General features: G+C 40.7%; 1 protein-coding gene and 1 long non-coding RNA gene across 14 annotated transcripts in view; one reads left to right on the top strand and one right to left on the bottom strand.

Annotated features, from left to right (window-relative positions):
* znf469 (zinc finger protein 469) overlaps nucleotides 1-23,229 on the bottom strand; it is a 465,067-nt gene that overhangs the window by 131,158 nt on the left and 310,680 nt on the right. Inside the window, exon 1 of one of the 13 annotated variants that reach the window (XM_073070194.1) lies at nucleotides 13,446-14,158. The exons of the other annotated variants lie outside the window; for them this stretch is intronic. The gene's annotated coding sequence lies outside the window, so the exon portion shown is untranslated. Of the gene's footprint in view, nucleotides 1-13,445; nucleotides 14,159-23,229 lie in introns of those variants that run through there. 13 annotated transcript variants of the gene reach the window in all.
* Nucleotides 58-22,371, top strand: LOC140740722 (uncharacterized). The gene is made up of 5 exons (XR_012101915.1): nucleotides 58-136; nucleotides 3,393-3,510; nucleotides 8,750-8,916; nucleotides 18,855-19,056; nucleotides 20,256-22,371. It is a non-coding gene; the product is annotated as an uncharacterized lncRNA (long non-coding RNA).

The raw sequence follows: 23,229 nt of genomic DNA, 5'->3' as shown, positions 1-23,229 counted from the left end.
ATACAACTACTATACAGACACCACAGCATAGTCAATTTTAATTTGTCTCTTTTAGGCCTAAATATTCAATTGCTGTGGAAGATTTCTGATTTTTGTGGGATAACGACTTTCCTAACCAGGGAGGTCACTCTGCTTGGTAAGTGAGACTTGTGGCTGTGAAACAATTTCAGGTACCCAGGCCTCCTCCATGACGGTTGTAGGAGTTGACTCTAGGTGTGCAAAGAAACTCTGACAGCAGTTGAATCCTGAATAGTGCATGGCAAGCTACTCAATTTTCTAATCAATCCCAAGCCACCAGACAAAGCTTTGAGCCATAAGACCATAAGGTATAGGAGCAGAATTAGGCCATTTGGCCCATCGGGTCTGCTCCACCATTTCATTATGGCTGATCCAATTTTCCTCTCAGCCCCAATCTTCTCCCTTCTCCCCATATCCCTTCATGCCCTGACCAATTAGGAATCTATCAACCCCTGCCTCAAACATACGTACAGACCTGGCCTCCTCAGCTGGCTGTGGCAAAGAATTCCACAGATTCACCACTCTCTGGCTAAAGAAATTCCTCCTCCTCACCTCCATTCTAAAAGGATCCCCTTCTATTCTTTGGCTGTGTCCTCTGGTCTTAGTCACTCCCACCATCCTCTCCACATCCACTCTATCAAAGCCTTTCACCATTTGATAGGTTTCAACGAGGTTACTGCTCATACAGGCCCAGAACCTTCCATCAAATGCTCTTCATACGACAAGCTATCCAATCCTGGAATAATTTTTGTAGGAATCTCCTTTGAACTAACACTTTCATTTTGACCACACTTCAATGACCTGTATGTAGCTCCTCCAACACTTTAGCTCTCAGCTTGGATGGTACAACATCTCTCAATCCCCACATATAGTAAGGCAAGTTCATGCTGGCTCTGGTAAAAATGGGGGAACTGGAGTTTCTGCTATACATTCCAGCTATTTTGAGTGACCATGTAGTCATTAGACAGTGCAGGGACTTTTATGGTTTCCCTTTGGATAACTCTGCCATAATAGGGAGACTTTTGATTTGCATTAGAGTGAATACATCAAAAGGAATATCCTCTTTTGTAAATTTTTCAGGCAATTGATTTTCCAAGGGTAAATGGGACAATCCATCAGCATTCCCATGATTAGTTGTCCCCTTGAATTCGATCTCTGGATTCGCGCTGCAGCTGTTAGTGGAACACCCTTCTGCGGATTGAAAATGGACACTTGTGGTTGATGATCAGTAATGTACGTAAACTCTCTCCCATACAGGTACTGGTTGAAATACCCCAAATCATACTCACGGCCTCTCTGTCAATCTGTGCATACTTCTTCTCTGCAGTGGTAAGGGAATGCGATACAAAGGCTATAGAGGATACACTTCCACCACGTTTCGTCATGACTACACCTACATAGTATGGCGAGGCATCACATGCAGGTTTCACTAGATGACGTGGATCATAATCTGTGAATGTAGTGTCTGACATCACCATTTCAGTTGACTTTTCGAAAGCCATCTCACACTGCTTTATCCATTGCCATTTCTTCCTGGTCTGCACTAATGAGTTCAGGGGTTACAGCACAGTAGCCAAGTTTGGCAGGAACCTGTTATAATAGTTGACAAATCCTAAAAAGGAAGGCACTGTGACACATCCTTCGGGCTTGGGGAATCCGCCACTGCTTGAATTTTCACAGCAGACTTGTGTAATCCTTGTGTGTCAATAGTGTGAACATGTTAACCATATAACAATTATAGCACAGAAACAGGCCATCTCGGCCCATCTAGTCCGTGCTGAACGCTTACTCTCACCTAGTCCCACCGAACTGCACTCAGCCCATAACCCTCCATTCCTTTCCTTTCCATATACCTATCCAATTTTACTTTAAATGACAATACCGAACCTGCCTCTACCACTTCAACTGGAAGCTCGTTCCACACAGCTACCACTCTCGGAGTAAAGAAATTCCCCCTCGTGTTACCCCTAAAATTTTGCTCCTTAACTCTCAACACATGTCCTCTTGTTTGAATCTCCCCTACTCTCAACGGAAAAAGCCTATCCACGTCAACTCTATCTATCCCCCTCATAATTTTAAATACCTCTATCAAGTCCCCCCTCAACCTTCTATGCTCCAAAGAATAAAGATCTAACTTGTTCAACCTTTCTCTGTAACTTAGGTGCTGAAACCCAGGTAACATTCTAGTAAATTAAGTGATGGTTAGTTTAATTAGTTCACACTTGTTGCATTGTACTCAAAGTCCATCATCTTCTGAAGTTTTTAAGCACAGTCTTGAGATTTTGGAGGTGTTCCTTGTCATCCTTATTGGTAAAAACGATGTTATCCAGTTAACACTGAATGCCTGGGGAACCTTGCAGCACCTGAACCATAGCTTCCTGTCAGGGTGCAGGTGCAGATGCTACACCAGAAATAAGCCTATTATAGTGACAAAGCCATTTAGAATATAGAACATAGAAATTTACAGCACATTACAGGCCCTTCAGCCCACAATGTTGTGCCAACCATGTGACCTACTCTGGAGACTGCCTACAATTTTCCTAGCGTATAGCCCTCTATTTTTCTAAGCTCCATGTACCTATCTAGGAGGCTTATAAAAAGACCCTATTGTATCCATTTCCACTGCCGCCACCGGCAGCACATTCTACTCACCCACCACTCTCCATGTGAAAAAACTTACCCCTGACATCTCCTCTGTACCTATTTCCAAGCACCTTAAAACTATGCCCCTCGTGCTAGCTATTTCAGCCCTGGGGAAAAGCCTCTGACTATCCACACGATCAATGCCTCTCATCATCTTATACACCTCTATCAGGTCACCTCTCATCCTCCGTCATTCCAAGGAGAAATGGCCAAGTTCATCCAACTTATTCTCATAAGGTACGCCCTCCAATCCAATCCTTATAAATCTCTTCTGCACTCTCTCTATAGTATCCACATCCTTCCTAGAATGAGGTGATCACAACTGAACACAGTCCTCCAAGTGGAGTCTGATCAAGGTCTTATATAGCTGTAACATTACCTCACAGCTCTTGAACTTAATCACACGGTTGATGAAGGCCAACACACCGCACGCCTTCTTAACAACACTGTCAATCTGGGCAGTAGCTTTGAGTGTCCTACGGACTTGGACTCCAAGATCTCTCAGATCCTCCACACTGCCAAGAGTCTTCCCATTTATATTATATTCAGTCTTCAAATTGGACCTACCAAAATGAATCACTGCACACTTATCTGGGTTGAAGTCTCAGCCCAGTTCTGCATCTATTGATGTCCCGCTGTAACCTCTGACAACCCTCCAGACTATTCACAACACCCCCAACCTTTGTACCATCAGCAAATTTACTAACCCACCCTTCTGCTTCTTCATCCAGGTCATTTATAAAAATCACCAAGAGGAGGGGTCCTAGAACAGATTCCTGCAGAACACCATTGGTCACTGACCTCCATGCAGAATATGAACCATCTACAGCCACCTTTTGCCTTCTGTTGGTAAGTCAATTCTGGATCCACAAAGCAAGGTATTCCTTGGATCCCATGTCTCCTTATTTTCTGAAGGAGCTTTGCATGGGGAACCTTATTAAATACCTTTCTGATTTCCATATACACTATATCCACTGCTCTACCTTGTGAGTGTTTATGGTGAGAAACACTTTGGACTCTTCTTCCATCTACATCTGTAGGTAGGCCTCAGCTCCATCTCCATCTGTAGGTAGGCCTCAGCTAAGTCCACCTTGCTGAAGTGTTTCCCTCCAGAAAGGTTTGCAAAGATATTCTCTATCCTGGGCAGAGGGTATTTATCCAGTCCTGTGTCACTCTCATCATTATCAGAATTTTCAGCAACAGGATGTAGATTAGTGCTCTTTTTGAAACTGCAACTTGATATTTTATCTTTTTGTCTTCCCTGTGCAGTCTATTTATTTTTGTCTGCCTGACATGCTCTTTGTAGGTAACCTACATTTCTTTTTTGCAAGTTTCACCTTTAAACCTGCACTGGGCTGCTGTAAGTGAGCCCCGGCCACAAGGGTAAAACAGTCTGCCCGGCCGGGCAGGTTTCTGCTCACGTACACGTTCATTCCCGACTGCAACTCACCTGTGATTCTCTCTGCCCTGTCCATTGATGCATACATTTTCAACTGCTCTTTTAAATGTGAGTTGTGCTTCAGTTAGGAGACGTTTATGAATGTTTTCTTGTAAGATTGCACAAACTAAACGATTCTCTCATTGCATCATTAAGCTCATCACTGAACTGACAAAGCTTAGACAATTTCTTCAAATCACCGATGTAACCTGAAATGCAGTTTCCTTCCTTTTGATTCCACTTAATGAAACCTAAAACATCCTGCAATCAACAATGGTTTTGGTTCTCAATGATCCTGTATTACTTTCATGATATCAGCAAAGCTCAGTCAGACTTCTCAGCAATCTACATGCTTTTACACCCAAAGCTCTCTGCAAAACCAGCACTCGCTCTTCATTAGCTATTTCATTTGCTTCAAAATACTGCTCAATTTGCTCAGCACACAATAGCCAGTTATTTTGTGTGCAATGGAATGCGTCCATCTTTCTGACATAGTCAGCCATTTCTGTTTTTTCATTATTTATGATTATTATCAGCTGGTACTGATTGTTTATGAACCCATGAATTTAATCTGTTTCCTGCCTTTTTTTTTAAACCGTCTCTGTCCTTTCCCAAACAAGCCTGTGCTGTGTCTTTTCAAATTTTATAACTCAACCATCTCACTGTGCTTTTTTAAGGCAATTCCAAGAAATGAAATGTGTCTTGGGGGTAACCTGAAGCTGGGGAGATATTGCCCTGCAATTTCATCTCGTGACTTTCTACGTGATGGATACCCTGGGTTTGCTGCCATTGAAAGAGTTGCTACTACCTTGTCCATGGTTCATGCTTTAATTGCAATGTGGGGAAAATGAACATATAGGGTACTGGGTGTCAATCAAAAAGGTTTTTTTTCCCCTGGATGGCACTGAATTTCTTGAATTTGCATCACATTGTTGAATATGCACTCATGCAGACATGTGGAAAGAATTCCTCCGTGCATGTGAGTTACTCCTTGTGGATTTTGTGGAAAGGCTTTGGGGAGTCAGCTGAATCACTCATCACAAGATAACCAGTTCCTCTCCTGGCCTTACTGAAAAGTAGTTACATTGCTGAAGCTGTTTCTGGTAAATGGAAATACACAAGTGGTGATTTCAGTTTTGGTGACAAAATGTTCAGACTTGATAATGTAATTGAATGTTAATGGAGTTTATCATGTTGGATATGGCCACAGACTGTCATTGTATCCAAATGTTTCCCACCATTTATCATTCTATTTGCCTAAATGCTGTCCTTTCTTACTGCACACAGCCCATACTACTTTATAATCTGAGGACTGCAAATTAAATTGAACATTCTGCAATTATCAGTGAATATTACTATTTATAACCTTATTAGAGAGGGAAGATCTTTAACAAAGCAAGTGAAGATATTTGGGTCAATCTGCAGCAATAAGCCTGAGACTGACAAGATTGACTTTCTCAACCACAAACATCTTTCTGTGAGATGCAATTATACCACATGGAGTATTTTCCCCTTGAGCTGCGGTGTCTTCAATTTCATGAGATTTTGTTCTTTTGATTTGAGGAATATCAAATTTCCTATTTTGTCCAGATTTAGGCCAAATCTTTATTGAGGTCAGTGTTCTAGGTGGAACCTAAAATGGTCAGTTCTGCAGCTCTATTCTTCAAAACTACATCCAGACATCTGGGATGGTGCCAGGTCTCATTTCCTTTGCTTTATTTTGCACAACTGTTTCTTAATATCATATGGAATGTATCAAGTTGACTAAGCCTCATTTTTCTGATGATAGGGACCTCAGGAGGAGGCCAAGATGATTTATCTACTTGGCAGTTCTGGTTGAAGCCGGTTACAAAAACCTCAAACTTGCCTTTCGAATTCATGACTTTGTTTGTGCCATAAATTAATGGCGAGGGTGTTCCTGGAGCCTCCTCCTTTGTGATTTAATGTGTTTAGATTATAAAAATATTTATATTTTAGATTTGGTACTTTGGCACTCCATTAATTCCAGTTGAAGTCCTTTAAGTTAGCTTTTGATTGTCACAATATGTAGGAAAAAGTAGTAAATAGAAGTTGATGTCAATTTACTTCAAGTAATGAGTCAATTCTGAATTCTACAGTGTGATCCCAGATCCTAACCACTGCTGAGCCATTCATAATGAGCTTAGTCACAAAGTTTTTCTTTGTCCTAAATAAAATGTGCACTTTGCTGGTTAACTATACGGGCACCATGGTAGCAGTTAGCGCACTGCTATTACAGCCTGGGGCATTGGAATTTGGAGTTCAATTCCGATGTCATCTGAGGAGCCTGTACATCCTCCCTGTGCAACGCTCCAGGTGCTCCGATTTCCTCCCACAGTCCAAAGATGTACCAAAGAGTAGGTTAATCAGTTATTGTAAATTGTCCCGTTACTAGGCTAGGGGTAAATCAGGGTTTGCTGAGTGGCATGTCTCAAAGGGCTATAAGGATCTATTCTGTGCTGTAGCTTAATAAAAAAACAAACAAATACTCTTCCTTTGGCTGGACTTATTTTGACATCTCACGGACTGATTAGCTCGGGAGATCCAGTTTCCACAGTTGGCACAATATGGCATACAAGACACTATAAGTAACTTGAAAGGTCTCAGATGGCACATCCCGAGGACCAGTTCCCAGAATGTCCTAATGGTCTTTAGGTATACTGCTGTTGATATCCTTTGGTGTTTTGATGCTTCTGACAAACTATTTTAATTTTTATTGAGTGCAAAATGTTAAGAAAAAGTTAGAAATTAAGATAAAGAAAAATAAACAGAACACTTGTTTTTCAGTTTTCAACTACTTAAGTTGTGCTACTTGCATAGCTGAAGATGCAGAAGTACATTTAGTTCTCACCCCAGTAAATCAGTGCTCCACTACTGGACTCAGCAGCAAACCATATATCAGAAATTAAATCTATCTTGATATCAGACCTCCATCCTGTCTCTGACTTCCACATTTCAACTGAATATGCAGAAGGCAAGAGACAAGCTGACACATAAGGAAGATGGCCCCAGAGTTTTGCTTCAAAAATGCCAAGTAGAATTTGATCCAAGAAGGAGATTAGTCAAGTTAGGAAATAATATCTAGTTTTAGGGGAAAATGACTCAAATTTATTGAATACAATGGTTGTTGATCATATTTTTTCATTAAAACTTATCATCTAGTAATAAACCACTTGGGAATAAGATACAGCTGCCTGATAAATGGAAACTCTGTCTAACTAATTATCGAGAGTCTAGCCTAAAGCACAGATAAAAGCCAAAAATGTATTCTTACTGAAAGCATTAGAAAAAATGGTAATGACCATATTTCAGAGATTAAGATGTTTCATTTAGACTTAAAGACAGTAAAAGGAGTGATCATTTATGCTCCATAACTGATAGTGAGACACTATCCTTTGAGCAAGTACAACTGCTCTAGCCAAATCGTTCAACTGGTGTTTGTAAACTGTTAGAGGTCCTAATACAGATCAAATTACCCTGAATGATTGCATATGCAACATCACTAAAACATTTAAAAGTGCTGGTCAATATAATTAATGCAATACTACAACTATAAATAATTCAAATTAGTGTAATACCTTTAACTTAACTTTCTTGCACCTCTGAAATTTCTATTAAAATTAATGAGCTCATAAATCCTTGTACCAGGTCTAACCTCAGAAACTACATTTAGATATAACTCATTCACTCCCCTGCTTCACTTTCTGTTACTTATAATTAAGGCAACCACTTTTCCATAAAAGGTATGAATTTCAAACTTGAGAGTGAAATCCATGTCCAATCTAGGAAGAAACTTTCAATGATATATTACCTTTAGCAACCTCATACATCCCAAAGCAAAAGTTAAAGTTAATGAGGTACTTTTGAAGTTATACCAGGGTCAATCAGTAAAACTTTCATTCAGCAGGTCTGCCCACAGCTATATGCTCTGATTATACTACATGTAGCCCGAGCACAACACAGGACCTTATTGATTGGTCCAGGAAGTTTTCAACAAGCAAAACTGGCCTATGAAATCAAGTCAAGTCAAGTCAAGTCAACTTTTATTGTCATTTCGACCATAACTGCTGGTACAGTGCATAGTAAAAATGAGACAATGTTTTTCAGGACCATGGTGTTACATGACACAGTACAAAAAACTAGACCGAACTACGTAATAAAAAAACACAACACAGAGAAAGCTACACTAGACTACAGACCTACAATGGACTGCATAATCAAAACAAATCAAAAAATCAAATCAAAACAAATGCAAAGTACTACAGAATTCAAGCTGCAAGAGCTGGTATGGGGCTCTCTCAGCAAAATCTATGCCATAAGCCTTAGCAGTTGGCATTTTGTCTCTCCCATTAGAGCAGAAAGGCAATGGTAAAAGAGTTCCCTGAAGTAGTTAAGAAGTTAAAATAATTTAAGTAATCCATCAGTGCCAGAATAAGATTTGCTTCCAAAGAGATCTGGACCAACTTCCAGCAAAAATAAGTTGATTTCCTTTACTCCATTTCATTATTTTTCCAGTATTTTGGCACAAACTGTCATTTTTTCCCCCTCAAAATGGGTGAGAAATGTTTCAAAAATGAAAATTCAGTTGTGACAATTCAAAATAGATCGATTGGGTGTTGCAATGCTCTGCAGTTTCCGAGAAGATTCTGGGAGAAAGAGCCAATGCGTGTGAACCTCATGTCGGCAGGCTGCAGGACAGGACGCAAGCCAACGTTTAATTCCATTTCACCAATTAAAGTGTCTATTGTGCATCAATTAAAGTGATGAAGGAGAATGAAGCATCAAGGTGAATGCGGAAGGTGAGCCCTGGCTAACTATCTTTTGATTGCTCTGCTACCAGAGAGGAGAGAGCCTGTCGCTGACCTGGAAAATGTTACCCAGGTCCTCTGCATTGTGTATATTTTTGTGCGGGGAGGGGTGGGATTTGGGGGTTGATGATCGTGCTGCTTTTCTTTCTTTTCTGGTTTCACGGCTACCCAGAGAAGAAGAATTTCAGAGTTGTATACTTTGAAAATAAACTAACCTTTAAACCTTTGAACTTTTGGTGCCCCCCACAAATTTACTAAATACACCACCAGCATTCTCATCCAAATATTCGTGCTTATGACAAGGGAAAAAAATTCCCAAATTCCCTAGTTTTCATGACCTAGACAGTAAATACAGATGAGAAATAGTTATTTATTTATAGTCGCTTATCTGTGGGTCTGTACACAGAGACCACACTGACTCTCAAGGGACCTATTCTCTCCCCAGTTACCCTTTTACTCTTAAAATATTTATAGAAGCTCTTAGGATTCTCCTTTACATTATTTGCTAGAGTCCTCTTTTTGTCTTGACTTCTTTCTTAAATGCAATTCTATATTCCTTTCAATGAAGGGATTTATTTGATCTCAGCTGCCTATAATTTACATATTCATCTTTTGTTTTCAGACCAAAGCATCAGCAACATTTTGTCCCTGAACATTCCCTACTACTAGCCCTACTACAAACCTGCTACCAGCCTCTCCATCTAACTTATGCACTCTCCTGTCTAATGCCATTAAAGTTAACCCAGCTCAAATTAGAACTTTAACCAGTCCCATTTCTTTCTCTAACTACAAACCCCATTTCCAGAAAAGTTGGGATATTTTCCAAAATGCAATAAAAACAAAAATGTGTGATATGTTAATTCACGTGAACCCTTATTTAACTGACAAAAGTACAAAGAAAAGATTTTCAATAGTTTTACTGACCAACTTAATTGTATTTTGTAAATATACACAAATTTAGAATTTGATGGCTGCAACACACTCAACAAAAGTTGGGACAACTTTTAATTACTTCTAATTACTCCTGTCATGTTTTAAGGATAACTTTTGAAATAAGTTCCAAAGACTGTTTACAGAGACAAAATCTGTTTACAGTGACTTCTACAATCACATGACACAAACTTTGAAAAATATCATCTGGTCAGAGAAAATCAATGTAGATATAAAGGAAACCTGTCATGACTGACAAACTTGATTGACTTTTCTTTTGAAGAAATGGTGAATTCACTGTATAAGGCATGTCAATAGATGTCTAGAGGTTAAGTTCAAGTTAAAGTTTAATTCTTATTCAACCATACATGAATATAGTCAAACGAAATAGTGTTAGTCTGAGGCCAAGATGCAAAACACAGTACCAACAGTCATTCACAGCAGAAGGCACATATTGCACACATAAGATAGCTAGCGCATAAAAGGTTACTTGCTAAAATCCCTCATAAAAAGATGCAAGTTAAAATGCAATCACATGGTAATGATTGTACATTATGTTCTGGCTTGGGAGTTGGTTGAGTAGCAGGAAAGAGAGCACATACAATAAACAGTTACTCAGAGTGAAAGGATGTGAAAAGTGATATCTTACAAAGGATTTATTTTGTATACTTTCAACTTTTCACTTTGCTCAATAACAACTTAGATGATGAGAAAGCCCCAATTCCAAGTTTCCCAATGACAGGATGCTTGGCATTATGCAAGCTGTATGGATGGAAGGATTAAATAGGAAAGAGATAGCCAGAGATGGAGGGAATGGATAAAATACAGTACAGCTAATGGTTTTCAGTGTAGCTACATATGAAGTCACTTTTAGACATTACACATAAATGAATTAACTTAATAAACAATGGAAAACTAGAAATAATGGAAATCCACAGAGATTTAAGTTGTCACCTTTCAAGCTCAGTTTTTGATCATTGTACTTTATAGAAAGAACATTCTAGCGTAGGTGCAGCCCAGGAGCTTAAACACACAGAATAGCATTTATTCTCCAAAGTTTAGAATATAAGGTTACATGACTTAAGGTTGAACGTTTGAAGGTTGACTGACTTCGACCAAAGTTTCAAAATACTGAGACTGACTGGTTGCATACATGGCAACAACATCTGGTGCCACAGAGTTATACAGTATGGAAGTAGGTTCTTCAGCCGGGCTGGTCTACTCAAGCCAGTCCCATTTGCCAATTTCCCAAACCTTTCTACAAAGTGTAATCCAACTGTTATTTATAAATTATTATTGTACCTGAGCTCAAACACTTTCTCTGACAGCTCATTCCACACAGATACCACCCTTGTGTAAAAATAGGTGTCCCTTAAGTTCCTATATATGTTACTCCTCTCACCTTTTTAGGCTCACTAGTCCATGATTCTCTAACTCTGGGTAAAAAACTGAGAACATTCGCCTTGTCCCTGCCCTATCCCGCCATGTGCATCTCTTTAATATCACTTCTCAGTCTCCTACGTTCCAAGGAATAAAGCTGTATTCTGTCCAACCTCTCCCTATAACTCAAAATCAGAATCAGATTTAATATCACTGCCATATGTCGTGAAATTTGTTAACTCAGTCCCTCAAGACCCGGCAACATTCTTATAAATCTTTCCTGCATTCTTTCCCACTAATTAACACCTTCCTATAGCAGAATGATCAAAACTGAGCATAATATTCCCAAGTGTCACCTCACCAGTGTCCTGCACAACTGTACCATGACCTCTCAACTTTTATACTCAATGGCTTGACTGATGAAGGCATCTTCAGCCCCCTGTCTTCTGTGGCTTCACTTTCAGGATTCCCTCTATTCTACAACATTCCCCAGTACTTTGATGTTCATTGTGGAAGTCTGACCTGGATTTGCCTTTCCAAAATGCAGCACCTGACACATATCTGAATTAAACTGTATCTGCTATTCCTTCGTTTACTTAGTTAGCTGATCAAGATCTCCCTGCAAATTCTGATAAACTTTTTCGTTGTCCACTCTACCACCTATTTTAGTGTTGGTTTAGCAGTCTAGGTATTCTGATTTGAAAACTGTAAGTAACATTTTCAAAAACTAGAAAACTTCCACATGTAAAGGCTGGTGCTAGATAGATAGTACCTATAAAATCAGAGGTCAACGTTAACCAAAGATATTGAGGGATATGAGCTAAAGTAAGTTTACAGGGTTAGACTGCAATACATCCTGGTCTTACAGAAAGGTGGAAGAGGCTTGGGAAACTAAACAGATAACTGCTTGTACCTAGTTTCCGAAGTGATATTAATTTGCACCTCACCTCACCTCCTTCTCGACTTAGCCCCAAGTGTGCATGACCTGTGATTAATGCTGGAAAGGTGAATGCAGGGAACAACACACAAAACAAAGGTAGACAAAGAATACTGATGACTGCCATGTGGACAGCATCAAGAATAATGGGAGAAAACACTGACATTTAATAAAAGGTCTTGCACCACTATTATGGGTCTTGGGGTGCTACAGCCAAGAGAGCATTCTCTTGACGTACTTCATGAGCAATAGAAAAGAATTCATATATGCAACTGTAGATATGTCAACATATATTCCATCAATAGCCTTTCTATGATTTGTCTCACAGCTAACCTGAAATTGTCTTTTAAGGCTGCCTGCTGCAATGAAAACCAATTGCCTTCTTCCACTTATGCTGCAGCCATTGAAGTAGTAATGATTAGGAAATGGTGGGGAAACCGTGGGATAAGGGGAAATGGGCACTAAGGAATTTGCAAGTGATCCTTTTTTCTATTCATCATTTGGAATGTAGGTGTCACCAGCATGATCAGCATTTATCGTCAGCCCCTGTGAAAGGTGGCAGTGAGAGGAAGTGATGTTGTTCTCATGCACCTGAAGCCCTTGTCCATCTTGGTGGTAAAAGACAAACGACTGTGAGGTGCTAAGTGCATAGCCAAAGGAGATAACTCTGTGCATTCTCAGTTAAGTCAAATTAAGATATGATGTTAACTGGAATACTGACCTTCAAAATAGCAACATTCAGCTGAAACCACCATGATGACATGATCTGCCTACTCTCCACAAATTATTAGTCACATGCATGCCGGCTTCTTGAGTAAAACATATTTGGTGCAACACCACAAGAATGCAAGCCACATCAGGTACCACAGTGGAACATATCTAGCTTCCAAAAAACACATACCAAGGAACTGTACTCCATAGATTATACCTCCCCACAAAACATCCATGCATATATAGAACCATGAAAAGTAGGCTCATTTAATTTGAAATGCATAGTCTTATAGCAGAAGATAAATTACTTTTCAAATAAAATTCAATTTTACTGTTTGTTAATAGACTACACTTTCCAGGGAGCATAATTAATATGCATACCTCAAATTCTCCATACTTTTAGCATTTTGCTTACAACTCATGGAGTATAATATTTGAGAAATTACAACAATGAAATATTTTCATTACATCATGAAATCCAATTCATATATATCAGATAGATTTTAACAATTTTTATAAATTCATAAAACAATAATTTTATCCTATGTTAATGTTCACGTACCTAGAGAAAGATTCAAGTTTGAAGTTCATTGAAGTTATTTCTTCAGCTGTTTGAACGGGGCATGACTGCGCAAGCGCGTGGCGATCGGGCAGTGAGAACAGCGGGAATAGTTTAAAAGGAAGACAGATTTACAGAGCGGGCGACAGAGTAGTGGGAGACAGAGTAGGAAGGCTTTGGCTCAACAGGGCTTCGGCAATAAAGGCTCGAGGCCAGGTAGGTTATCTGTTTAAAATAGAGACAGAGTATGTGTGTGAGGCTGGTTTTCTGTGCTTGGTGTCAGATGTGGGAGGTCCTGGAGACACCTGGCCTCCTGGATGAACGCATCTGCACCAGGTGTGTTGTGCTGCAGCTCCTTAGGGATAGCATTAGGGAACTGGAGATGCAGCTTGAAGACCTTCATCTGGTCAGGGAGAGTGAAGAGATGACAGAGAGGAGCTATAGGCAGTTAGTCACCCTGGGACCACAGGAGGCAGAGAAGTGGGTAACAGTCAGGAGAGGGAAGGGCAAGAAGCAGGTACTAGAGAGCACCCCAGTGGCTGTCCCCTTAATAATAAGTATTCCTGCTTGAGTACTGTTGGGTGGCGGGGACAGCCTACCTGGGGGAATCAACAGTGGTCACACCTCTGGCATAGATTTTGGCCCTGTGGCTCAGAAGGGTAGGGAAAGGAAGAGGATGGCAGCAGTAATAGGGGACTCGATAGTTAGGGGGTCAGACAGGCGATTCTGTGGACGCAGGAAAGAAACACAGATGGTAGTTTGCCTCCCAGGTGCCAGGGTCTGGGATATTTCTGATTGAGTCCACGACATCTTGAAGTGGGAAGGAGAACAGAAAGAGGTTGTGGTACATATTGGTACCAACAACATAGGTAGGAAAGTGGAGGAGGTCCTGAAAATAGACTACAGGGAGTTAGGAAAGAAGTTGAGAAGCAGGACCTTAAAGGTAGTAATCTCAGGATTACTGCCTGTGCCATGTGACAGTGAGTATAGGAATAGAATGAGGTGGAAGATAAATGCATGGATGAGGGATTGGAGCAGGGGGCAGGGATTCAGATTTCTGGATCATTAGGACCTCTTCTGGGGCAGATGTGACCTGTACAAAAAAGACGGGTTGTACTTGAATCCGAGGGGGACCAATATCCTGGTGGGAAGGTTTGCTAAGGCTAATGTGGAGAGTTTAAACCAGAATTGCTGGGGGTGGGAACCGAACTGAAGTGACTAAGGAAAGAAAGGTTGGCTCACAAATAGAGAAAGCTGGGGACAGTGCGAAAGGGAGGATAGACAGGTGATAGAGAAGGACACACTCAGTCGGATGGTTTGAGATGTGTCTAATTTAATGTGAGGAGTATCATGAATAAAGCAGATGAGCTTAGAGCATGGATCAGTACTTGGAGCTATGATGTTGTGGCCATTATAGAGACTTGGATGATGCAGGGGCAGGAATGTCTACTTCAAGTGCCAGGCTGTAGATGTTTCAGGAAGGACAGGGAGGGAGGCAAAAGAGGTGGGGGCGTGGCACCGTTGATCAGAGATAGTGTCACAGCTGCAGAAAAGGAGGAAGTTGTGGAGGGATTGTCTACTGAGTCTCTATGGGTGGAAATTAGAAACAGGAGGGGGTCAATAACTCTACTGGGTGTTTTTTATAGACCACCTAATAGTAACAGGGACATTGAGGAGCAGATAGGGAGACAGATTCTCGAAAGGAGTAATAATAACAGGGTTGTTGTGGTGAGAGATTTTAATTTCCCAAATATTGATTGGCATCTCCCTAGATTGAGGGGTTTAGATGGGGTAGAGTTTGTTAAGTGTGTTCAGGAAGGTTTCTCGTCACAATATGTAGATAAGCCTCCAAGAGGAGAGGCTGTACTTGATCTGGTATTGGGAAATGAACCTGGTCAGATGTCAGGTCTCTCAGTGGGAGAGCATTCTGGAGATAGTGATCACAATTCTATCTCTTTACCATAGCATTGGAGAGGGATAGGAACAGACAAGTTAGGAAAACTTCTAATTGGAGTAAGGAGAAATTTGAGGCTATCAGGCAGGAACTTGGAAGCATAAATTGCAAACAGGTGTTTTCAGGGAAATGTACGGCAGAAATATGGTAAATGTTCAGGGGATATTTGTGTGGGGTTCTGAGTAGGTACGTTCCAAAGAGACATGGAAAGGATGGTAGGGTACAAGATCCGTGGTGTACAAAGGCTGTTGTAAATCTAGTCAAGAAGAAAAGAAGAGCTTACGAGAAGTTCAAAAAGCTAGGTAATGATAGGAACCTAGAAGATTATAAGGCTAGTAGGAAGAAGCTTAAGAATGAAATTAGAAGAGCCAGAAGGAGCCATGAGAAGGTATTGGTGGACAGGATTAAGGAAAACCACAAGGCATTCTACAAGATTGTGAAGAGCAAGAGGATAAGATGTGAGATAATAGGATCAATGGAAAAGTGTGTATGGAACTGGAGGAAATAGTGGAGGTTCTTAATGAATACTTTGCTTCAGTATTCACTACGGAAAAGGATCTTGGTGATTGTAATCATGACTTGCAGTGGACTGAAAAGCTTGAGAATGTAGATATTAAGGAAAAGTATGTGCTGAAGCTATTGGAAAGCATCAAGTTGGATAAGTCACCAGGACTGGACGGGATGTACCCCAGGCTACTGTGGGAAGCGAGGGAGGAGATTGCTGAGCCTCTGGCAATGATCTTTGCATCATCAATGAGGACAGGGGAGGTTCCAGAGGATTGGAGAGTTGCGGATGTTGTTTCCTTATTCAAGAAAGAGACTAGGGATAGCCCAGGAAATTATAGGCCAGTGAGTCTTACTTCAGTGGTTGGTATGTTGATGGAGAAGATCCTGAGAGGCAGGATTTATGAACATTTGGAGAGGCATAATATGATTAGGAATAGTCAGCATGGCTTTGTCAAAGGCAGGTCGTGCCTTACGAGTCTGATTGAATGTTTTGAGGATGTGACTAAACACACTGATGAAGGTAGAGCCGTAGATGTAGTGTATATGAATTTTAGCAAGTCATTTGATAAGGTACCCCATGCAAGGCTTATTAAGAAAGTAAGGAGGCATGGGATTCAAGGGGACATTGCTTTGTGGATCCAGAACTAGCTTGCCCACAGAAGGCAAAGAGTGGTTGTAGATGAGTCGTATTCTGCATGGAGGCCGGTAATCAGTGGTGTGCCTCAGGTATCTGTTCTAGGACCCCTACTCTTTGTGATTTTTATAAATGCCCTGGATGAGGAAGTGGAGGGATGGGTTAGTAAATTTGCTGATGACACAAAGATTGGGGATGTTGTGGATAGTGTGGAGGGCTGTCAGACGTTACAATGGGACATTGATAGGATGCAAAACTGGGCTGAGAAGTGGCAGATGGAGTTTAACCTAGATAACTGTGAGGTGTTTCATTTTGGTAGGTCAAATATGATGGCAGAATATAGCATTAATGGTAAGACTCTTGGCAGTGTGGAGGATCAAAGGGATCTTGGGGTCTGAGTCCATAAGACACTCAAAGCTGCTACACATGTTGACTCTGTGGTTAAGAAAGCATACGGTGCATTGGTCTTCATCAATCATGGGATTGAGTTTAAGAGCTGAGAGGTAATGTTGCAGCTATATAGGACCCTAGACAGACCCCACTTGGAGTACTGTACTCACTTCTGGTTGCCTCACTACAGGAAGGATATGGAAATCATAGATAGGGTGCAGAGGAGATTTACAAGGATGTTGCCTGGATTGGGGAGCATGCTTTATGAGAATAAGTTGAATGAGCTCAGCCTTTTCCCCTTGGAGCAATGGAGGATGACAGGTGACCTGATAGAGGTGTACAAGATAATGGGAGGCACTGATCATGTGGATAGTCAGAGGCTTTTCTCCAGGGCTGAAATGGCTAGCACGAAAGGGCATAGTTTTAAGGTGCTTGGAAGTAGATACAGAGGAGATGTCAGTGTTAAGTTTTTTACGCAGAGAGTGGTGAGTACGTGGAATGGGCTGCTGGCAGCGGTGGTGGAGGTGGAAACGATAATCTTTTAAGAGACTCCTGGATGTCTACATGGAGCTTAGAAAAATAGAGAGCTATGGGTAAACCCTAGGTTGTTCTAAGGGAGGGACATGTTCAGCACAGCTTTGTGGGCCGAAGGGCCTGTGTTGCCTGTATGTTTTCTTTGTTTCTATGTTTCTAGCTCATGTAATGCACAAAAGGAAGAAAATATTATACCTGGAGACCTGTCAATGAAACCTGGCTATAAGGGGCAGTTACCTGATTACCTTTACAACTAAGTTATGAAAACTGTCTGAATTTACCTTTTACAGTACTTTTGATGGTAATTAACCCACATAAATGTTATCGCCTTGTCTGTGTGAGGAGAAAGGGTCAGAGAAAGTCCCACCATGGAGTGTTTGGCAGTCAACTAAGGCACTTGTTCTGCAGAATGTTTGGGAACGTTCATGACATTTAGTAACATTCAGAAAATATTAATTATCCATCAAATAATTGGAAAAAAATTGGAATATTAAAAAATAAACAAGAAAGTCACAGAACCATTTAAAGACACATAAAAGAAAAAAATTAAATTAAGTTAATTATTAATACAAATTACATAATGTATAAACAAAGACACAATTAGTGCTAGAAATACTTTGCAGGTCAGGTAGTATCAATGGAGAAAAAAAAACAGCCAAATTTTCAATCTACGTCCCTTCATCATAACTGAGCTTTTACTGAAAATATTGTACTTATTTTAGCTTTCCAGAACCTGCATTTTTTTTTTGCTTCAATTACTCAACATTCTCATAAAATAGATTCTCTCCATTGAAATGGAATGGAATCATCCTACCTGTATGGATGGCATACTGCCGGTTGAAGAGTTGCTACAATTTTACAATCTGCAACCGATTCTAGTCAGTGGAAAAGAGCAATTGAAAAATTGCCAGCACAGGGCAGCCAGGAAATTTAATATTTCTGTGTTTCTGTGGGTATCTGAAAATCTTGCCATTTGAATGCAGAAACACTAGCCCGTTAAATTACAAGGACTGGCAGCTTTTACATATTTCATTTGGTGTAGTATTAATAAAAGCAAATAACTTGGCTTCAAAAATCTAAATGGAGTTCTAAAAGGTTACCAAGTACTTTCTTGTAAATTTGACATAAATATAGTGATCTCTCTCCAAAAGTGAAGTATTTGACTAAGTTAGTACTCATATTGTGCAGCCAGAACAACATCTCATGTCCTGTAAGGTGATAGCAGGACTGAAAAATAAGACATTTGAATGGGATTGTTAACCTTGTAGGAAAAAAGGTGAAAGTAGGTGATTTCCTCTATCTTTATTTAATTAAGTCAACAATTTAATGTATTTTAATATTATATTTCATTTTGAAACTGATCTTTGTGTCTTATTTAAATCTACTTCAACAGTTTGCCTCTTTGCTTCAAGAATTTTGACTGAGATTTAAATGCCTCTCAGAAACCGCTCTGCCTCAGTAGATGTGTCTCAGGTACAGAATGGTCAGAGTTGGCCATCTGGCCATCCAGCACCGGAACAAGTTAGGTTGAACGGAAGGACATTGTGGGAATACAATGGGCTGCAAGCCAGATCTGGGAGGATTTGGCTCAAAAGGTTCTATTTTCCTCTTTAACACACTGTATACTTAATCAATGTTGTTTTGGGCAAGTACAAAATTAACTTTGCTCTCAGCCTAGACTTTCACCACATCCGTGGTAATGTGTTGGGAACTAATATACTGGGATTATGGAAGATGGTAAGCCTGCAGAAAAAAACAGGATAGAGAAACGCTAAAGCCAGTCAGCGGGACATTTCATCATGCTGCCATCCCCTCCCTACAGACCACAGGGTAGTTATGTGCAGATAAAGTCTGCCTGAAATCACAACTTAAAACGAGTCTGTGATGTTGAAAGCCTTGTGGAGCAGGTACCAGCAGTTGTGCAGGAAGTGAAACTGACATGAGGAATGCTAAGGAATGGTACACATGACGTTGACTGAAGGAGGTGGAAAGTTGGAGAAATATTCTATATTTCTAGTGTCCAAACACACACTCAAAAGGCAATCTGAGCAGGAAGTGATGAACATCAATGAGGGCAGTCCAACCTGTGGGAGCAGAAGCAATACCATAAATTCAAAGCATGAGTTGTATGGGCAAGTCAATGAATGTATCCAGCAAACTATCCACTCAGCTTAATGCACCAAATCTTCATCCTTCACTATCACTAATCTCTGTAATTCAAGACCCATTGTTTTCTTAACTCTCTCATCCACTCTATTTGAATAGAGCCATGTATTCACCAATTCAGAGAAGAGGGTCATAGTCTCTTCTCACTGCTGTCATCAGGTAGTAGGTATAAGAGCCTCAGGACTTGCACCACCAGGTTCAAGAACAGTTACTACCCCTCAACCATCAGGCTCTTGAATAGAAGGGGATGACAACATTCACTTGCCCCATCATTGTAATGTTCCTACAACCAATTATCTCACTTTAAGGACAATCTCATTATTTCATATTCTTGTTATTTAGTGCTATTTATTTATATTAGTATCTGTACAGTTTCTTGTTTTCTGCACTCTGGTTGATCTTTCTTAGTCCTGTTATAGTTACTATTCTATACATTTACTAAGTATGCCCACAGGAAATTGAATCTCAGGGTTGTACATGGTGACATATATGTACTTTAATAATAATAATTACTTTGGAGCTAAAGATAGTGCTAGAGGTTTTTGCAGACTTGGGCAGCTTCTTACAGTTCATTCGCAAACCAGTTTAATTTCTTCTCTTATAATGTCTTTGTTTTTTTCTTTTCAAGGTGGCTGGGGTTCTTTCAGAGTCTGTGATCCACAGCTGCACTCAAACTGTGGTTCTTCACTGTGGTGGGTTCTCACTCATGGAACTCGCTGAGCGGCCTGGCATTTTCGATATCTCCAGGTGTGGCCTGGAAGAAGTGTGCCTTCGAGGTGCGGCCCTGTGGACGACCCAATTCCTTGTCGGTGTTGCTGACTGAAGCATCATGGAGATTGGAGCATCGAGTCAGCACTGTATGCTGCTGTCAAAACAAGCGATGCTACAGATTGTAACTCCAAAATAACAAGCTGTCGGTCACCCTCTCGTCTGCTGCAGCAGCAATATCTCTCTCTCCCTCGCTAGAGAGAGAAGGAGCCTGTATGAGATGTTGAATTATTGGGATGGACATTCGTTTTTGATGGACTCTAGATCATGGTGTCTGGGGACTTTGCTATTGCTTGCTTGGCGGGTGGTGGGAGTTAATGCAAGTGGGGAGGGTTGAGATGCTTTTGCTGCTGCCTGTGTATGGGAGGGGGTATATGGGGTTCTAACATTTTCTGTCATTCATTCTTTGGGGTTTTTATTCTGTTTTGTAGATGTCTGTGAAGAGTAAGGATTTCAGGTTGCATACTGTATACATTCTCTGATACTAAATTGAACCTTGAACCTATTCAACTACCACTCAAGAATTACTCTTGATGATACACTATCAGAAATAGGTTGTGCATAATTGCAGGGGAATACATATATCTCTGCATGTCCTAACTCAACAGAGAGAGCACTGAGCATTATTGGAATAACAGATCCTGTGCCCATTGCCAGAGATATTGAACAGGAAACTGGGCACACTGCAGTTTGCCTAGTGCTACAACAGGTCTACAGCAGACACAATCTCATTGGCTCTCTGCTCAGTAATGCATACATTAGGCTGCTGTTTATTGATCATAGCTCGGCATACAACACCATTATTCCATCCCTCTAAATCACCAAGCTTGAACACCCGAGGCTCTGCACCTCCATTTGCAACTAGACCCTTGATTTCCTCGTTGGGAGACTACAGTTAATGCATATCGGTAATAATATTCCCTTCTCGCTGCCAATCAACACAGGCCAGTTGTGCTTCGTCCACTGTTCTACTCTCTCTCCAGTCCTGGCTGTGTGGCCCAGTACAGCACAAATGCCAAATATAAATTCAGCCATGACACCATTGTAATTGGCAGAATCTCAGATGGTGATGAGGAGGAGTAAAGGAATGAGATAGATTGGCTGGTTACACTTCATTAAGAAGTTGAAGAGATTTGATATATCACCAAAGACTCTAGCAAATTTATACAGATGTAACGTGGAGAGCCTTCTAACTAGTTGCATTGCTACCTAGTATGGAACTCAAAAACACAGCATCAGCTAGTCTCAGTTAGCTCCACCATGGGCACAAGCCTCCCCACCATCAAGAACCTCTTCAAACGGTGGTACCTCAAAGTGAAGAATTAATGACTCACACCATCTGGGACACAGCTTCTTCACATTCCTATCATCAGGGAGGAAGTACAGGAGCCTGATGACCCATGCTGAACTAAATGTTTCTTCCTCTTTGTCATCAGACTTCTGAATGGTTCATGACCCCATTAACATTATTCCATTTTGCACTATTTATTTATTTTTATATTATAACTTATAGTCATTTTTCATGCCTTGCACAGTATTGCTACAACAAAACCACAAATTCACGATTTGTTTGTTGGTGATAATAAGCCTTGTTCTGATTCTGAATAAATCATTGATCATTTCTTCATTCTGAATCCTCTTCCTCAAATTACACTTTTTCTTTTCCATGATATCCTTTTACTTAAAAGCTGCAGATGGTTTAAGAATACTGTATCTTACATTCCCAACCTGATTCATCATGATTTTATCCTTGTCATCAGAGACCCAAGGAGAGCAGTACAGCAGTAACAGGATGACAATGATGATGAAGACACATCATCATTCCATTTCACCCGTGATGGCAGTGGTTTAGAAATTTGACATTCAGAGGAAAGGGCAGGAACAGGATCTGCAAATGCAGCCTGCAGACCTGCCAATGACAAGAAAAGCAGACATCTGGTTGCAATTCACATCCTGTGCTTAACCTATTCCCAGCAACAGGCAGGTACTTAATGACCTCATTAGTCATGTTTCTGCCTGGAACAAAGTGAAGCTCAGTACTATGACATCATGGCAGGAGCGTATCATGCTACAGTAGTGGTTTTCTGAGTATGCAATTGTCACCTTGCCGACATTAGGAGAAGATTCTGGATAGCTTTTGCACCGAATACAGTCTGTTCAAAATTCTTCCTAAAGGAGATGTATGCGGAAAGTTTTATTTTACACAGTGCGGTGGGTACCCGATATGTGCTGCCAGGGGAGCTAATGAGGCAAATATGATAGAGCCATTTAAGAGGCTCATAGATAGGTACATGAAGGTGCAGACAATGGAAGGATATGAACAATGTGTAGGCTAAAGGGATTAGCTAACCAGGCATTTAATTACAGTTTAATTAGTTTAGCATAACATTATTGGCTGGGGCCTGTTCCTGTGGTGTACTGTTCTATGTCCACAGCTAGTTGCTGTTTCTCAGTGGTAACACTGCTGGCAGCATTCCATTATTGGAGGCAAGCTTGCACGTGGCAGGTCACGCAGGGAGTCAGAAGTAATGATGTCCATCTGCAAAGAGGCTATTCCCCTAGTGTACAAGTTGCCTAAGCCTGCCTCAACAACAATAGAGTTTTTTTAGGATTGCATTTTCTAAGATAGTCTTTACAGAAATATCTGACAGATTGTAGAGATGACCTTTGGCCATGCTCTCCTGATTGGACTCCGCTGTCTCAGTAACACTAACTTCCTGACCACTGCTTCACTTGAGTCATCTCTCACAGTTTTGCACTGATCACCAGAGAGATTGCCCAGATTCTCTGCTTCAAGAATCAATTCATTTATTTTGACTTCAGTGAGGAGAAAG

This window comes from Hemitrygon akajei, chromosome 17, assembly GCF_048418815.1.
Source record: "Hemitrygon akajei chromosome 17, sHemAka1.3, whole genome shotgun sequence".
NCBI lineage: Eukaryota > Metazoa > Chordata > Chondrichthyes > Myliobatiformes > Dasyatidae > Hemitrygon > Hemitrygon akajei.
The sequence above is the reverse complement of the archived record's forward strand: the minus strand, read 5'-3'. Positions and strand labels throughout refer to the sequence as shown.